At 35.4% G+C, this 1589-nt stretch overlaps 1 non-coding gene across 1 annotated transcript; it reads left to right on the top strand.

Annotated features, from left to right (window-relative positions):
* The first annotated feature begins 210 nt into the window (after positions 1 to 210).
* On the top strand, positions 211 to 314 carry LOC122202877. The gene has a single exon (XR_006194932.1). It is a non-coding gene; the product is annotated as a U6 spliceosomal RNA (small nuclear RNA).
* The last annotated feature ends 1275 nt before the right edge of the window (positions 315 to 1589 follow it).

The raw sequence follows: 1589 nt of genomic DNA on the forward strand, positions 1-1589 counted from the left end.
TCTTTACCCACTTTGATCAGCAAAACAGAGAAGACAATCTTAACCGATAATCAGGAATGAGCAAGGAGACACCACTAGAAAATATACCGACAGGATAAGTTTAAGGGGATATTATAAAAACCTTTATACCAATACATTAAAAATGTTTATATATAAAATTGATAAACTCCTTGAAAGATACTAATTACCAAGCTCACTGGAAGATAAATAGTGCTCACTTCAGCAGCACAGATACTAAAATTGGAATGATACAGAGATTGGCATGGCCCCTGCACAGGAATGACATGCAAATTCATGAAGCGTTCTGTATTTTGAACGAAATAAAAGGCATCCAAATCAGTAAGGAAGAAATACAAATTGCACACTTTGTAGATGACATGATATCCTGTATTGAAAACTCGAAAGACACCACCAAAAAAAATTGCTAGGATGCATCAATTCAGTAACGTCACGTTTCTATACACCAGTTATGAAACAGCAGAAAGAGGAATTAAGGAATCAATTCCATTTAAAATTGGACAAAAACAATAATATATCTAGGAATAACCCTAGCTAAACAGGTGAGATACCTGTACTCTGACAATTATAAAACACAGATGAAAGAAACTGAAAACGACAACAAGAAATGGAAAGACATTCCATGTTCAAGGATTGGAAGAACAAATATTGTTAAAATGTCTATATTATATGTCTAATATATTATATTAAATTCCTATAAATCTACAGATTTAAAGCAATCCCTATCAAAATACCAACAGCATTTTTCGTATAGCTAGAACAAAGAATCCTAACATTTGTATGGAACCACAAAAGAAACCAAAGAGCCAAAGCAATGTTGAAAAAGTAAAGCAAAGCTGGAGGCATCACAAATCTGGACTTCAAGTTATATCACAAACCTTAGTGATCAAACAGTGTGGGACTGGCACAAAAATAGACACATAGATCAATAGAATAGAACATAAAACCCAGAAAGGAACCCCCAATTGTATGGTCGATTAATCTTCGACAAAGCAGAAAAGAATAGGCAATGGGAAAGAGACGGTCTCTTCAACAAATGGTGCTGGGAAAACTGGACAACAACATGCAACAGAATGAAACTGGACCACTTTATCACACCATACACAAAAATAAATTCTAAATGGATGAAAGACCTAAATGTGAGACAGGAAACCATCAAAATTCTAGGGGAGAACACAGGCAGTAAACTCTCTGACCTCAGCTGTAACAACTTATTTCTAGACAAGTCTCCTAGGCAAGGGAAACAAAAGCAAAAAGAAACTATTGGGACTTCATCAAAATAAAAAGCTTCTGCACAGTGAGGGAATCAATCCACAAAACTAAAGGGCAACCAACAGAATGGGAGAAGATATTTGCAAATAACATATCTGATAAAGTGTTGGTAATCAAAGTCTATAAAGAACTTATACAACTTAACACTGAAAGCCCAAACAATCCACTTAAAAATGGGCAGAAGACGTGAATAGATATTTTTCCAAAGAAGACATACAGGGGGCAACAAACACATGAAGAGATGCTCAGCATCACTCATCATCAGGGGAACGCAAATCAAAACCGCAATGAGATACCAC

Source organism: Panthera leo, chromosome D2 (genome assembly GCF_018350215.1).
Source record: "Panthera leo isolate Ple1 chromosome D2, P.leo_Ple1_pat1.1, whole genome shotgun sequence".
Classification (NCBI taxonomy): Eukaryota; Metazoa; Chordata; class Mammalia; order Carnivora; family Felidae; genus Panthera; species Panthera leo.